The 15621-nt window shown below is 51.8% G+C and overlaps 1 protein-coding gene across 6 annotated transcripts in view; it reads left to right on the top strand.

Moving 5' to 3' along the window:
- Window positions 1-15621, top strand: part of SHANK2 (SH3 and multiple ankyrin repeat domains 2) — a 546027-nt gene that overhangs the window by 190433 nt on the left and 339973 nt on the right. The window lies entirely within an intron of this gene.

Genomic DNA, 15621 nt, shown 5'->3' with positions numbered 1-15621 from the left:
CATGCAGTGAGGCCCAATGTACGCAGCACATCACTTAGGGGTCCACGGTCCAGGTGCACGTTCTGAAATAAAAGGGGATACAAGAAACGTGATGGAGTCTAGTTTTTAAAAAGTTGTGACTCGCTCAAGCGTAATTAGTCAAATAGTCCAGAAGGCTTTGCAGCGTGCCCTTGGGTTTACAGCCTTCCTGTTCCCCCCGAGCTGGGCTCCTTCCTCGCAGCCCCCAACCCCCTCTGCCCTGGCAGGCAGGGTGGCAGCCCCGTGCGGGGGAGCCTTCCTGGGGCTCCTCTCCTTCCCGGACTCTGAGGCCACGCTCTGGGTGTTCTCGGGGTCTGAGGACGGCCGGGGCCGGTGATGTCACAGAGGTGGGCCCAGCACCCCAGACCCTCTGCTCCAACCTGCTGGGTCCCGTGTCCCGTGGCAGCACCCTCCGTGGACCGGGGCCTCCCCAGCGGTGGGCTGCAGCTCTGCTGAACGAATGCCTCAGAGCTATTCTAGGATCATTGTCTCTCCTTATGTGTCCACAGACGGCACCATGAATCATAACCGAAAGAATGAAAATGTGAGGCACCAGGATGTCGTTGCTAAGGGATTTGGGGGTGGGGTACAGTCTGTCAACACGTGCCAGCAGATTTGGGAACAGCAGCCGTGCACATCTGAGATGAGGTTCCCAGTAGCAGCGAAAGTGTCTCCAAGGGACCAAGGTCTGCTTTTAAAAGAAGACATCCATATTTTGACCCATAGTATCAAGGACGGACTTGCCATGCAAGAAGCAGTACCTAGAGACCCTCCAGAGGCGACTGTAAGCATCAGCCAATAGCGGGGAGCACCCAGCTGCCCCCCGAAGCCCATCGCTAAGATGAAGGAGGCGGAAGCCAGTGCGCAGATCACAGCGGATAAAGGGCATTTTAAAGTAATAAACCATAACGGAAAAGAATATGAAAAAGAATATATATGTGTATAACTGAATCACTTTGCTGTACAGCAGAAATGAACACAACACTGTAAACCGACTAGACTTCAAAAACATTTGTTGAAAAAGTGAGTGGCCCTCTGACCCCGAAGCTTCCTAGACGCTTTTAGCAACAGAATTTTCTTCCTTTTCGTAGACTTGTCATTTCACGTTTGCTTACAAGATGGTTGTCTGGAGGGGCATTTCGGTGCCAGCTCAGAGTTTTCCGTCTCACTCTGGGTTTTCTTGGGCCCCAGGTGTGCAGGTGGGGAGAACTTCCTCTAGCCCTGGCTTGGGGAGCTGGTCACTCCCCTGGTGACCGGCAGGCTGTGCCCAGAAGAGAGCCAGGGAGTCAGGGAGAATCAGTGTGAAGTGGAAGATGTCCTTGTGCCCGTGGCTCTGTGCAAGCAGGGGCACGTCTCTAGGTCCCCAAACAGAGGCCCGGAGCAGGCAGGCAGGCCGGCGGGGCTCCCGACGTAAACCGTCCACCGCTAGGACTTCCTCTGTCGGCTGTGCCAGTGTAAACATGCTGTCACGTGAAACTCTTTTTTTTTTTTTTTTGGCCACACTGTACGGGTTGTGGGATCTTAGTTCCCTGACCGTGGATCGAACCCGGGCCCATGGCGGTGAAAGTGCAGAGTCCTAACCATGGACTGCCAGGGAAGTCCCCCGTGTAAATATGTTCAGTCACAAAGTGGGTTAATTTAAAAGCAATGAGCACTCACGTGGCTGCTCTAACGGTAGCATCCCGATGCCGGCTGCTTTCCCTAACGCAGCACGGTGGGCATCACCTGAACACTTAGGTGAGTGTGTGGTTAAACCGAGCGGTGTTTTCAGGGTGGAAATGAAAGGGCTGCTCTGATTGGGCCACAGATGCAGGAGGGGGGGGCAGCCAGAACTTAAACCGGGGACCCGGGCGCGTACAATTCCTTTTCCCGGGAAAAGACCCGTTGCGGGCTGTGTTTCAGCGTGAGTTCCGGGGTGGGGTTTAAAACGCACCAACCTCCAAGCACGGGATCATCTCTTTTAGACCCCAGACCCCAAAGTGGGAGCATTTGAGTCCTTGGCTTCTGCTTTTAGTGGTTTGAAATGAAATCTCATTTAGGGAACCTGCCCCTTTTTCTTTTCTATCTTCCCCCCCGTTTTCTCCCTCCCCGCTCATTCCTCAAATGAAATCTCATTTAGGGAACCTGCCCCTTCTTCTTTTCTATCTTTCCCCCCGTTTTCTCCCTCCCCGCTCATTCCTCAAATGAAATCTCCTTTAGGGAACCTGCCCCTCTTCTTTTCTATCTTTCCCCCCGTTTTCTCCCTCCCCGCTCATTCCTCCGCGTTTTGCTTTGTTCCAAACTTTACCTGCCGTTTACAAATAACTGAAATCACCACCCCCACGTTTCTCCTAATAAAGTAAATGTCTTGTGATTCATTGCTGTTTTTTTTTTATTCCTAAAGGTATTAAAATGCAACTTTATGTTATTTAGTCGTGTTGAATTTAATTCACATCCATCCCATGTATTTAGCAGATAGAATCCTCTGGGTACCGTATACTGTTCCCTGAGTGGTCAAAGTTATAATCATAGGAGCTGTAATTCAGGGTGTGTGAAGGAAAAGGAGGAAAACTGTCTTTATGTAATAAATTTCTTCTGTGGCACTGGGATTAATGATGAGTTGATGGCTTTTTTGTCTAAAGGGCGTGACCCAGCCTGTATTTATTTATAAACACACCAGGAGGAGTTGGAGCGAGGGGAAGAGGGGGACAAGGAAAGAGTGTTTTATTTCCTTTTCCGTTTCTTTGCTGGAGAAGTGGGGGAGACAGTGGACTGAACCTGGAACTTGCCTTAAAGATCTCTAATGAGACCACAGCAGCTGGGGAGCAGAGCTGAAAGACACAGGGCACATTCCACCAAAGAGCTTTGGGTTTTGACGGGAAAACGTTGGTTCACATCTCAGAAATCTTTCCCCCATGTGCCACGTGACAGTTGTTTTAGTGAAATTGTTTATTTGTTTCTTGTAGAAGGGGAGCAAGTAAAATTCCTCCCAAAGACCAAACTAGCTCCCTTTTTATTTACAGCCTTGTATTACCACACAAGCACGATTTTAGCTTATACGGTTTCATCTGTCAAACTTGCTTCACATCACTGAATAAAGTAAAATATTCTTGGTGTGTGTAAGGTCAACTTGGAAGTATTATCACAACCTTCAGAAACTGATCCCTGCTACCGCCATCCTCACTTTTGTTATTTTGGGCTGAGAAATGGTGTTTCTGGGGAAAGAGCAGTGGCCGTTCTTTCCTCACACTCCTTGGCCCTGTGGAAGCTGCAGGTGCAGTCGTTGTGTTAGCAGTGGCTTCAGCGAGCTTGAGATTTTCACTTCTTGGTCTGAGTCTCGGAATCATCGTGTTTTCCAACTTTGTGGAAAATGGAAAGTTCATTTTATTTTAATTCTATTTATATATATTTTTTTACTGAAATAGAGTTGATTTACAATGTTGTGCCAGTCTCTGCTGTACAGCAAAGTGACTCAGTTATACACACAGAGACGTTCTTTTTTTAAATTCTTCTCCATTATGGTTTATCACAGGACATTGAATATGGTTCCCTGTGCTCTACAGTAGGACCTTGTTGTTTATCCATCCTACATATAATAGTTCACATCTGCTAATCCCAACCTCCCAGTCCTTCCCTCCCCCACCTCTCCCCCCTCCCCCTTGGCAACCACAGGTCTGTTCTCTAAGTCTGCAAGTCTGTTTCTATTTCGTAGATATGTTCATTTGTGCCATGTTTACTCCCCAGCCATAAAAAAGAACGAAATCATGCCATTTGCAGCAACATGGATGCAACTAGAGATTATCGTACTAAGAGTGAAGTCAGTCAGAAAGAGAAGGACAAATACCATATGAGTTCATTTTATTTTAAAGGTAGCAGTGATGAGGTTTAAAAAAAGGGGAGGGGGAGATAAATGTATCTTAAAAATATAACTTAAAAGTGCGAAAATAGCCCAAATGAAAAAGATGGGCAACACCAAATGTCGGTGAGAATGTGGGGTGACTAGAGCTCTCAGGTGTTGCTGGTGGGGACACAGAACAGCAGCCCCATCTTGGAAGGAAGGCAGTTTCTTGTGAAGTTAGAGCTGCACCACCCCATCACCAGCCATCGCGCCCCTAGGGAGGTTATGAACAAGAGAACCAAAGCTATGATACCCAACAGGATGAGTGATGCTCGTAAGCGGGAAGCTAAGCACGAGAAACCAGGCGCAAAGAGTATGTAACATAGGATTTCGTGCGTGTGGCATTCAACACGCGGACATAAGCGATGTGAGGTCACCTGTTGTCTCAGTTGGCGAGGGAGAGGGAGAAAATTGACTAGAAGGGGGTGACGGAAATGCTCTATTCCTTTTTTTAATTTTTTATTTTATATTGGACTATAGTTGATTTGCAATGTTGTGTTACTTTCAGGTGTATAGCAAAGTGATGCAGTTATACATATACATGTATCTGTTTTTTTTCAGATTCTTCACCCATATAGGCTATTACAGAATATTGAGTAGAATTCCCTGTGCTATGCAGTAGGTCCTTGTTGGTTATCTGTTTTATATACAGTAGTGTGTATCTGTTAATCCCAGACTCCTAATTTATCCTCCCCACCCTTCCCGTTTGGTAACCATAAGTTTGTTTTCCAAGTCTGTGAGCCTGTTCCTGTTTTGTAAATAAGCTCATTTGTATCATTGTTTTTAGATTCCGCGTAAAGGTAATATCATCTGATATTTGTCTTTCTCTGTCTGACTTAACTTCACTCAATGTGGTCGTCTCCAGCTCCATCCAGAAATGCTCTCTTTCTTGACAGGAGTGATGGTTACGTGGGTTTACATACGTTCAGCAAATTGTACACGTACCTTCTTTGCATTTCGATATAGGTACTTTGACCTAAATGAAAACACTTTAAAACTTGCAGGGATAGAGGCCCTTGGAGAACTCTACATATGGAATGGTTATGACAGGATGTTTGGAAGTGAAGGCTGATCTTCCATTTGTGACAGTACGTGTAAGAGAATGTCTTTCATCTCTGCAGATACTGCGATAATTTAGAAGGAAAAGCGTCACGATGCTTTAGCCAGAAATGATTGCGCACACAGGTGCGTGTACACATGCCACGCCAAGCAACGTGGAAACCATCGTGTAACCCAGCTGTATTACGTGGTGTGTTGATTTTCATTGCTGTAGTCCTTCAACTTCTTAGGTGTGTTTGAAATTTTTCCTAAGGAAACCTTGAGGGTGGAGGGGATAAAGGCTCTGTGTAAAGATAAGACAGAGGAAGCAATTTCTGCTCCTGTGTTTCCACTGTGACAGTAGCCCCAGCCCACACCCCCCGTATGCACCCTAAAAACCGACCATGTTGAGGGGATTCTCAAGCCATCGTGTGCCCCCATCATGTCTGATCCAGGTCTTTGCCAGGCGAACGTACGTGTCTGGGAGGAAGGTAAAGAGATTCTCCGTACTCTTGTGCTAAGCTGAATTGTGTCTCCAAATCCCTATGTTGTAGTCCTAACCCCCAGGACCTCAGAATGTGGCTATGTTTGCAGAGGGGTCTTTACAGAGGTGATTAAGGTGAAATGAGGTCACAAGGGTGGGGCCCTAATCCCGTAGGACTGGTGTCCTTATAAGAAGAGGAGACCAGGACACAGACACACACAGAGGGACGACCCCGTGAGGACACAGGGAGGAGATGGCCATCTACACTCTGAGGAGAGAGGCCTCAGGAGGATCAGCCTTGCCCACACCTGGGTCTCAGATTCCAGCCTCCAGGACTGAAGACAGGGAATGTCTGTGGTTTGAGCCTCCCAGGCTGTGGGACTTACTAGGGTGGCCTAAGCTGATCCGCTAACGGGTGTCCGGTGGCCTCAACCGTTACTCCTCTCTTTGGTCGCTGACCTGCAGAAAATGGTGCTGAATTTCTGCTTCTGAATCAGATCTCATTATTAATCTCTCCCGGACCTCTTTTCAGGCAAGGGGTCCTTGCCTAAGCCCAGGTGCAGGAGAATTTTCTGGGGTGAGAGCCATGCGAGGCCATGTACGTAGCACTGCATCATAGCCCCAGGCTTTGTGATCAGACGACAAGGTCTACCTGTATGAAAGGTACACACCTAACTTCCTGGAGCTCTTAAAGCCTGTTCCCTCATCTGGGAAACAGGAGTCACAGTAGCTCTCCTTCCCAGGTGTGAGAATTAAATCAGATAACTGCATTTAGGTGCTCGGGTGAGCATGCCTGTTGAGTCAGCATGAGCCATCGTTGTTGCTATTAGTTTGACCACTGTAGTCATCTTTATTACAGCATGGTAGAAGCCAATCTAGGAACGTCTGTAATCCCCGAAATCTCAGATTCTCACCATACAGTTGTTTCATTCATTCTGCCCTGTGAGTCAGGGGGACTGAGGGGACAAGTAGAAAAGTCCTACGTCCCCCTTGGGTTCACGCCTCTCCAACCTGTTGGTCCCATCGGGAGCTGCCCTCATGAAGGCAGTTTTGTTTTTTTGTTTGTTTTTTGCAAACGACGAACTGTTTGCTTTTTAGCAAGATTCCTGGGAGCAAACGGTGTCCTTCAAAGCCATTGCTATTTCAAAGGAGAAATTTGCATTTTGTTGGCAAACCCATCTGGGAGAGGGGCTGTACTTTGGGTCCATGGGAAGGAATCATTTCTCATTCTTTCATGCATGTGGTAGACTTTTATGCCTCTCTTATGGCTGCTTTTCCCTTGACTGTCATGAATATTTTATACCACTGAGGACTGGATAATACCGTGCACAGGGTCTCTTCTGCATCAGAGGGGTTGGGGGTTGCGGTCCCCTTCCCGGGGCCTGGGAGGTTTCTCCCTGGTTGGTGTTGCCACAGCTAGAAGTAGACCAGCTAGATCGAGTCTGACCTCACGTGTTGATCAGGTCAGCAACTTCTGAACATCGAAGAGAGGTTTTCTCCATAAATAAGAATTCTCAGCACCAACTGCGGGTTCAGCATCTCCATGTGAGCAGGGAGGAATTCTGGGGCTGAGCCCCAGCCTCCCTGGGAGGTAAGTGACAGAGGCTCGTGTCCTGCTCTGAAACAACTTTAACCTGACACACCATGTGCAGCACTTAGGAGCGTAGGCTCTGGAGTCTGGAGACAAATTCTGAATGGCTGTGTGAATTTTGAGGCTTCCGCCTGGTTTCAGGTGCAAAAGCACAGACGAGACACCCCCGTGGGGACCGGTGAATGTGCCCAGGCTGTGGTCACCAGGCAGTGCGGAATGGAATTGTAGGAGATTGAGAAGCGTGGCCACGGTGACTTGCAGCCCCTCCCCAAAGAGGTGGAGTGTACTTCCCCTCGGGCCTTGACTCTGGTCGTGTGCTTTGACCAGTAGAATATTCCAGAAGTGGTGCTGCAGAGTGGGGTTCCGGAGCCTGCCCTCTGGAGGCTTGGCAGCTCTAGATGTTACCCAGGTGGAACACTGTTCTGAGGCCACCGTGGAAGGGAGTCGTGTCTGCTGAGGCCAGGAGGCCTGGTGGAAGCAACCACGTGGGCTTCGGTCAATGCCAAGACACGCGGTGAGGTCATCGGACCCACCAGCCCAGCTGGACCCCCACTTAAGGCACGGGGAGCCCACATCAGTGGTCCTCGGAGCCGTGACCCGTTTTGCTTTGTGGAGGCTTCTTAGGCAGTGAGATGTTTCACTGATGCGCTAGCAGATTACGTTCTCTTTTATTCCCGGTCTGTTAAGTTTTATCACGAATCAGTATTAAGTTTCATCAAATGCTTTCTGGTAACGTACTTACGAAAATCGATAACAGTTGCTGCGACCATCAAGCGATCCTACCGACGTTACCTTTTTTCCGTTAATGTGGTGAATTATACCGATTGCTCTTTTATTCCTGTAATAAGTCTACATAATGGTGACGTCCTCTCCTTCATACACAAACCTCTGCATTTGATCTGCTCGTATTCGCCTGGGATTTCCTGCGTCTTTGGGAGAGGTGACTCTTGCCCTTGCGGAGCCCTGGCACTGAGACCACGTTGGCCTCGTCCATGGAGCTGGGGAAGTTCTCCCTCTTTATTCTCTGGAGGCATTTGGGTGAGATGGGTGTGAGCTCCTCCTTACGCGTTTGGGAAAATTCACCTAAGAAGCCGCCTGGGCCTGGAGTTTTCTTTGTGGAACGTCAGGCTGTGCTGGGAGCCATTTATCAGTGTGGACAATTTTAATCCTCCGAGCATCACAGAAGGGTTAGACTTGTAAATTATCCCCAGTTACGGAGGAGGTGAGGTAGCGTGTCTGCGGTGTCCGTGCTAGAGGGGTCCACGCCGGGGAGTCTGTGGCCGTGACCACAGCACCGCACTGCCCAATGAAGGCTGACCACCGCCCAGGCTGTCCCCTTCACTCCTGGGCCAGGGGACGAGGAGGCCATTTCACCCCCAGCCTTGGGGTTCCAGCAAAGGAGAGGCCTCGCCTGGACGGGTGTCCCAGGAATGCTCAGGGTCCCCCTTTAACCTAGGGAGGCAGGCGGGTCACCCAGCAAGGCACTGCCCGTGCCCGTGCCCTCGCAGCCCCGGCTGCTCCGTCTGGCTCAGCGCCGGAAGCCCCTGGCGCCGGCACTTCCGGTGGTACGGATGCCGAGTGCCTCCAGTGCCGAGTGGGGTCTCTCCAGGCAGCCCCGCTGAGTTCGGTGTGGAGTCCCTGAGCCTCCAGGTGGCACGTCAGTTTGCAGAGGCTCCCGGCTCCACAGGGGATTCGTCTGGAACCTGCAGAATTGCCCGCGGCCTCCCTGGTCCGGAGCCCAGCCTAGAGGCGGCGGAGACTCCCTTGGCGTTTGTCTGGTGGAGTCCGTGACCTCTGACCCCCCTGAGCCTGGGGCCCCGTCCCCTCCCCGCATGCGTGAAGGATGCTCGAAGTAAGATACCTTCCCAGGCTCCCGGGTCTTCGGGTGTCAGTCACTTCCCGATTCACCATTGGAGTCTCGAGTAGGGGACATGGTGTCATCTGGAAGGAAAGCCAAAGAAGGGGACGGGCCGAGCCCGTGGTTTCCGTCGTTGTCTTTGTGTGGAGCTGTTTTCCAGTTTTGGCGAGGACGTGTCAGGATCTCAGAGCCGCCTATAAATAGCTCTGTGTTGGGAGGCACGTTTGGCTTTGGGGAGGAGAGGATGCTTCATTCGGGGCAGGAGAGTGGGTTTCCTCCGCATTCTGGCTGCGGATCCCGGGAGATGACAGTTTCGCCAGTGATGAGAACAGAGGCAGCTTCTCCCTCACCCTGATTCCAGCTCCAGCGCCAGCCCAGAGGGGTGCAGCGGGGCCCACCGTGGGCACCACAGCAGGGCCACAGCATCTCCAGGGCACTGGCCGCCCACCACCAGAGCCAGGAGACCGAGCGGAATGTCCAAATGGGGCAGCCCAGCTCCCTGGAAGATTTACTGACACTCAGGTGCCAGGGTCCGTGTGCGCCGCCCGTCCTCCAGCCCTCGCAGGAAGGCATCTACTTGGAGCTCAGCACTGGGCCAGGTGACAGGTGGAAAAGGATGCAAGTCCACTTGATACCTGGGCTCAGACAGGGTCATTTCCTCACATGGAATGCAAACTTACACAGACCAAGGAGAGCTTTAAAATAGACCAGATTAAGTGCTACGTGGCATAGGGCATGGCAAATGGTGACGTCAGATTATGGTGGCTGGGTGGGTGGGTATGTTGGTAGGTGTTTGGGTGTGTGGATGGGTGGATGGGTAGCTGGGTGAGTGGATGAGTAGATGATTGAGTGGGTGGGCGATTGGCTGGGTGGAGGGATGGTTGTATGGGCGGGTGCATGGGTGGGTGAGTGAATAGGTGATTGGGTGGGAGGGTGAATGTGTGGTTGGATAGGTGTGTGGGTGGATATAAGGATGGAAGGATGAGTGGACAATTGGATGGATGGTAGAGTGGATGGGTGGATGGATGAGTAGGTGACTGGAGGGTGGTCGAACAGGTGAGTGAATGGATGGATGGATGGATGAATGGATAGATGGATGGATGGATGGGTGACTTGAGCCCACAGAGGGTGTTCTGCACATGGTGCTGGAGTCTTCCAGGAAACTCTTTGGAGGGGGCTGCCTGATACAGGAGGGGTAGAAATAGATCAGCAGAAAGTCTGAGCGAGGACCAACCAGACTGCCTTGCACTCTCCTCCCCTACCTGCCTGTCGAGTTAATTTTCCTCCATCAAATCTTCCCCTGGGTCTGTCCTTGCTCCTGGTGCTGTAGCGAGCCCCCTCAGCCGTGTGAGCCTGACTGCACATCCTGTTCCTTCCATTTCCCCACGGTGGTCCTTAAGCCCCACGGAGGGCACAGCATGTTAGGAGACAGTGTGGGATTCCAGCCATCTGGTTGCGGGACAGCCTTGAGGGTAGGACTGGGGTTTCACCCGGGCCCCCAGTGTCTGACACAAAGCCTGGCACATAGTAGGTGTGCAGGGTCAGCTTCCTTTGTTGACCTGGGGAGGGACGACAGGCAGGTGCCCAGTGCAGTTAGGGGGTGGTACCTCACACCACCTGTGGGACCCTGAGCAGGGGGCACCCGCTGCTGCACCACAGCACTGACCTGCCCAGGCCCCCGTGTGCATCCGGCATGGCCCGTTGGCCCGAGACATGGACCATTTTCAGGCACCCGGGATGGCTGCAGCCGGAACCTTTCCTCCGCTTACTCACTGAGGAGTGTGTCCCTGAGTCTGTAGGGGACAGTCACCTTGGTCCAGTGTCTGCCCACAGGACAGTGGTCCAATGTCTGCCCACAAGCATCGCTGGTGGGGGGGATGCAGAGACTGGGTGGATGGGAGAATCTGCCTCATTCAGGTGTAGATTAGAGGGTTGAAATAAGCGCCAGAAGTGAGGGGCTCACTGGGAATTGGGGGCACTCCCACTGTGACGGGCCCCCTCGCACAGAGGCTAGACACGGGAATGAGGATGGGGCAGAGCTCGCGGTTCTAGAAGGACATCATCCCTGTGCATTTCCTCCAGGCTCTCACGGAGTACTGGGGTGTGGGCAGCGGCCGCTGGGACACACGTGGGGGGAGGAGAAACGCCCAGGACCTGAGGTGTCGAGATGCTGGTCACAAAGGAGCCTGGACCCCGGGCCCAGCCTCTCGTGAACAAGGCAGCCCCGACTGCTGTCTTCCCCGTGACGCTGGGTCCTGCTCTGCTGTGGTACTTCCTGTGATGCCAGGTGGAGTCCCCAAACCTCATCTTTCTACGAGCGTAATTCCTTGTGAGCTATGTTGTCATATGTGGATTGTGAAAACATCCTTCAAGGACCAAATTTTGTAGAAAACAAAACAAAACAAAAAAAAAGGATTGAAGTCAAGTCGATCTGAGGTGTCGATTTCTGAGTTACAGAAACAGATCAAAAGCCCCGCCCTTGCCCTCGGCCATTCAAGTCCAGGAGGAAGAGGGAGCAAGCTTGCGGAGGAGGGGGTTTTGCTGCGGGGTGGTTGCCCTGCCAGGTGGAGAGGCATCTGGGGCACCTTTCCCTGCCCACCGCATGCTGCTGTTGGGGAGACGTGGATTGCCCTTGCCAACGTTCCTGCATCCTCAGGACTCCCCACAGCCTGGTCACCGAGGCAGAGCCCCTGGGGGCAGCGGGCAGCGGGTTCCATCTGACCTCGTTCTCCACACTCCGTTGGCCTCTCGGAAGGGACCTCGTCAGCACCGGCAAAGGGTCATGACTTCATGGCGCATCCCCGCATCCTTCGAAACTGTAACCGTCGATGCTGCCCGGACCGCTGTAACACCTGAGATGCATCGTGTCAGTAACAAGGCAACATCTGAGGCTTTATAAAGTGAGCCATGTTCAGGTGCTGACTGTGCCTCGGGGCAAGAATAATGGGGACCCACAAGCGTGAAAGCCTCACCCTGAGGCGGCTGTGTTAGGCGGGGAAGCGCAGCCCCGCTTCTGCAGAGAGAAGGGGACAAGAAGGGCTCCGCGCGTCTTCCCTGGAGGCCCCGGCAGGTGACCGGTGTGGACCACAGAACTGGCCACCTGCCATCTGGGTCCTCCCCCACCCACTGCCCAGCCCCTGGCGAGTTGATCTTCCTGTGGCTGCCCTCACATCCTATGGTTTCTCCCCGCCGCCTCTCCATTCCGCGGGTTTCTCTTTCCCTTTTCTCTGCAGAAGCCCCGGCTCCCTTAGCCTTTTTTTTTAAACATCTTTATTGGAGTATAATTGCTTTACAATGGTGTGTTAGTTTCTGCTGTATAACAAAGTGAATCAGTTATACATATACATATGTTCCCATATCTCCTCCCTCTTGCATCTCCCTCCCTCCCACCCTCCCTATCCCACCCCTCTAGGTGGTCACAAAGCACCTGTGCTATGCGGCTGCTTCCCACTAGCTATCTGTTTTACGTTTGGTAGTGTATATATGTCCACGCCACTCTCTCACTTCGTCCCAGCTTCCCCTTCCCCCTCCCTTAGCCTTTCCCTTCTGAATCCTTCACAGGACCCGCCAGTCTGTCCCCAGCCAGCCTCTGCCCTTCCCCCGCTCCACCGCATCCATCCTGCCTGCGGTGTGGACCGATGGGGCACGTTCACTGCTCCGACCAGGAGTGCCTCCTCCCGGTACCCCCGCCAGCACCCTCCCTGCGTCCACCCATGAAGCCTGGCGATGGCTGAAGAAAGGAGGGTGCAGGAGGAGCCTGTGAGTCCAAAAGGGAGTCCTTGCTGTCCTGGGTTTCCAGACATTTCCCCTCGAGTTGGACACCTGCCTTTCCTTATGGCCATGCCCAGACGCCTGGCTTTGGCATGTGTTGCTGAGACGGTGTTGAGAGCAAGACGGGAGAAGGCAAGTTGAGTTAAGGGAGGGGGTGTGGAGGTGGGGGAGGAGGACAGGTGAGCCGGGAAGGGCGCAGTCCTCACTTTCAGATCCTGAGGAACCTGTGAATGGCAGCGTCCATCCTTATAGGAAGCGCATTTGCCTGCACTTCTCACAACAGAGAATTCTGTGGTCACTCAGCCGACGCAGCACGCTGCCCGTGCCTTGTCACAAGCCCTCGAGAACAATCTGTCACATTTTTCCTTGTGCTGCTGTTCTTCTACTAAGGCGTCCGAACTGCGATTCTGTTACAGGTTAACTGTTTTTAAAATGCCATGTGATGAAAATCAAAATTATTTACAGACATCATTCTGTGCCTTGAAAATCAGATCAAGATTCTGGCCCTGCACGGCTTGAGTTATTGATAATATCTTGGCTTCAGCACTGACTACTGTGCGATGTCAGGCAAGTTACGTAACCTCTTCGTGCCTCAGTTTCGTCACATGTCAAGTAGAGATAACGGTGCCCACTTCATAGAGTTGTTAGGTTCAAAGAGGCTCTATCCATGTCAAGCCCTTAGAACAAACAGTGTGTCTACTTAAGGGCTTGGCGTAACTTGATTTTATTATTATTGATATCGTATGCCTGGAACCAAAGAAAACAGACCCCAACCTTCTGCCTTCTTTATGCATCAAACCAGCAGCCAGACGCTTGCTGGATGGAACTGAGATGCCTCCGTCAAACCCAGCCCGCTCTCCATCCTCCCGTCATACACTTCGTGGGATGCCCAAGCATGGGGCAGGCAGCAGGACAGGCAGGCGGCTGCTTCCTGCAGGAGAGGACTTTCCTGGCCTTGAAATCATCCAGGGAGAAACAGTCAGCCAGTTACCAGAAATACAAGTTTGCATTGCTCTCACTTGCATCGTGGGCTCGGTTCTTTTGGCCAGAAGAGCGCCTGTGGCTTCCGTGCTGCGGTAACTCAGTCTGCAGCTCTTAAAGCTTTTCTTTGGAAGCATAAGCTCGGAATTGCTGGTTGCGGGTCCATTTTTAGGTTATTTTCGGCAGCTGTCCTGGGTGTGCATTGGAGCGCAGATGTGCAGTGTGCGCTTGTATGTTTCTGATGGTGTGTTGATCGTGGGCGCTTAGGGGACCTTTATAACGAGCTGTCCGCTGCTTACAGACAAGTAGTCAGTAATAAGCACGTGAACAACAATAGTAACAGCAGACATTTTTAGGACTCACCGTGTGCCGGGCTTTGCTCTAAACCTTTACATACGTAATCTCATCGAATCCCCACAACAAGCCCGTTTTTTTTTAATATTTGTTTATTAATTTGACTGCACCGGGTCTCAGTTGTGGATCCTTGTTGCCACGTGTGGGATCTTCGTTGTGGCACGTGGGATCTGTAGGTGTGCCATGCAGACTCTTAGCTGCGGCATGCATGTGGGATCTAGTTCCCTGACCAGGGATCGAACCCGGGCCACCTGCCTTGGGAGCCACTGGACCACCAGGGAAGTTCCCCAAACCCATTTTAAAGTTGAGAAAACCGAGGCCCGTGGATTAAGCGTCATGCCTGATGTCACCTAGTACAGCTGTGGGATTTGCAGCCAGGCAGCCTGAGGCCAGAGCCCCTCTCCTCTACGGCACCTGTCTGCCAGCTCCCCGTCAGGCTTCGGCTGGGGCCAGCCTGTAGGAATAGGTGAGCCGTGGGGAGCGGCGTCTCCCTTAGAGAGGGGGGCATCTCGGTCTCTGTCTCTCTGATTGAAGGTGCCTGCCTGCTTACCTTCACTCCCAGCAGAAGCAACAGCTCGGGAGTCTGGACAAGATTACCCGGAGGCGAGTAGCCACAGATAGGTCCATATGCGCGGGACCATCCTGCTAACTAGATAGGTTCTCCCTGCTCAGCTGGGCGCTGTCCCAGGCCCCTCCTCCCTCACCCTCCTTAGGGCTGGGTCATCCCCCCCACCCCCAGCCCCAACCCCTGCCTGTGGAGGGATGGCTGTTCCAAAGCCCCAGTGTCTCTCCTAACACCTGCCTGACTGTTCGGGGTGGGTCCGTGTTCTCGTATTTGATCTTCTCCCCTTCTGATCCGCACAGGTGGACTTCTACCTTTTTTTTTTTAATTACGGTAAAATACAGATAACACACATTTTACTGTCTTAACCATTTTTAACGGTACAGTTCAGCGGCATTAAGTACATTGCAACCATCACCACCGTCCCTCTCCAGAACTCTTTACATCTGGCAAAACTGAAACTCTGTCTACTTTCTGTCTCCATGAGTCTGACTCCCGCAGGGACCTCCTGTGAGTGAAATCACACAGGATTTGTCCTTTTTGCCTCTGGCTTATTTCACTTAATATAATGTCTGCAGGGCTCATCCATGTTGTAGCCTGTGTCATAATTTCATTTCTTTTTAAGCCTGAATAATATTCTATTCTGTGTATATACCACATTTTATGTATCCGTTCATCCCTCAGTGGACACTTGGGTTGCTTCTACCTTCTGATTATTGTGACTAATGCTGCTATGCACATGGGTGTGCAAATATTTGTTTGAGTCCCTGCTGTCTTAATCTGCTCAGGCTGCTCTGACAACATACCATGGGCTGGGTGGTTTAAACAACAGGAATTTATTTCTCACAGCTCTGGAGGCTGGAAGTCTGAGATCAGGGTGCCAGCGTGGTCAGGTTCTGGGGAGAGCTGTCTTCCTGGCTTGCAGACGGACACCTTCGTGCTTTGTTCTCACGTGGCAGAGAGAGCAAGCTCTCTGGTGTGTCTTACAAGGGCACTAACCCATCATGGGGGCCCCACCCTCATAACCTTATCTAATCTCATCCCCTCCTGAAGGCCCTACCTCCTAACACTGTCACTTGGGGAGTTA

The sequence above is a fragment of the Delphinus delphis genome, chromosome 8, assembly GCF_949987515.2.
Source record: "Delphinus delphis chromosome 8, mDelDel1.2, whole genome shotgun sequence".
NCBI classification, from domain to species: Eukaryota; Metazoa; Chordata; class Mammalia; order Artiodactyla; family Delphinidae; genus Delphinus; species Delphinus delphis.
The sequence above is the reverse complement of the archived record's forward strand: the minus strand, read 5'-3'. Positions and strand labels throughout refer to the sequence as shown.